The following is a 1,762-nucleotide window of genomic DNA, read 5'->3' on the forward strand; positions in this document are numbered from 1 at the left end:
CTCTCGGTCGATTTGCCGCACTACTACGACAACTTCCAAAATAAGTTGGGGAAAGAGAATATTGTGCAGAAGGCGGCTAAGTATACGTTGTCGAGAAATTTGCACGCCGTTCAGTATTGGTGCGTACGAGGCTATCCCAGAGATTAGGTTACAGTTCGGTAGTAACGACAGTCATCGAGTACCAAGCATGCATTCATGGTCAAGCAATCGAGTCGTCACGAGCAAAGACGTTGAATAGACTCTGACAAAAAAACGGTAAATACTTTTAACTTAAACTCATCAATGTCAATAATATTGAAAGTTGTCATTCTTCATATGTTGAGACCACGACCCGCAGAGGTCGAGTCTTACTAGTTGCTAGAGACGCAACTTAGTCAATTTCTCTATCCAAAAGATGTTGAGGGCGATGACGTGGTGGAACCACGTAATATTGAGGATGAGATTGACCTAGTATCGTCAATCCCGAAAGAAGCACGCGTATTCCAACATGTCGAAGAGGACGAAGACAAGAACTTATGGAGTGATGAAGACGATGGCGAAGAATATGTTTCGGATACTTTGCCAGTTCCTCGTCAGGTATGATTAATTTGAAAAAAAAGTTATATATTTATGAATTTTTTATTTATTTAAAGTGTATTCACTTCGGTCCGAACCTCGTACCAAAGCTTTTCGTCTCCAAGATTTCTCTCATCCCAAAGCTCCCGCTCATCCCGAGGTCTCGCTCCGTTTGTTTAGACAGAGGATATGTGGATTGAATTGAGGAAATCTGAGGGGATGATCTTGCATGCATTGAATACAAACGGTCGTAGACTACAGAGAATGATGTGGGACCATGTATAAATACTTGTATTATGAAATTAATTTCTTAGTCATTAATTTATTTAAATCATTAGTTTCTAAAATAAAACATTTGGTGTCTTCAACTTTCAAATTTCCATGTGGGAGAGGATTAACTACATCTTCGAGGAAGTGACGTGTTTACCTCCGGGACCGTACCAGCTACACAAGCTTTTGGACCTCGACATTGATCATGTAGTTCTCCGCCTCCTCTGTCGCCTCGTCGTCCCTCTCAGTCACCATCTTCTTTTAGGGGGCCTAGCAGTACAGAACGCAAAGTTGCATCAGATAAGCCATGTCAAAAGCGTGGAGGTGACTCAACACTCTCAAAAGCATCTATGAAAAGATACATTCTCAATCGATTTCATTGATCCAATGCGCCACAAGTACTCAGAAGAGCGACTATCAGCATTCAAGCCCTTGAAGGAACTAAGGAATGACGTTTATGATACCTTTGTCAAGTGGATGAAGATTGAGAAATTGTTGCGAATTTTCTCGCACACGCAAGTGCACGTGGTCGCAATAGTAATAAATCGTAAGAACGAGTCGATCCCTCGAGGATTAGCTAAATAAGGAATCCGATAATCACAAGCTAATATAGAACTAAATGTAGTTGATGGAATCTTTGTCACAAAATTAAACAACTAGATGCACAAAAATTCTATTGGATAAAGGGAAGAACTATGGTTCACGAGTGCACAAAACAACTTGGATTCGCTGAATTAAGAAAAGAAACAAGCTATTGAGATTCACACTTTTCACTACTCATACTCACTTTAATAGAATTGATAGATCTCTCTCAAGCATCTAACAACCTAAACCGATACCGGAATATCATCTCTCGATCTCAACTCCTAACAAGCACGGCTAGCATTAAAAAACAAGAGTATTCTCACGAGTCTAAAACAACCTAGCTATCTCTAGC

This window comes from Urtica dioica, chromosome 4 (genome assembly GCF_054948205.1).
Source record: "Urtica dioica subsp. dioica isolate 48M chromosome 4, U.dioica_male_clone48M_v1_H2, whole genome shotgun sequence".
Taxonomy (NCBI): Eukaryota; Viridiplantae; Streptophyta; class Magnoliopsida; order Rosales; family Urticaceae; genus Urtica; species Urtica dioica.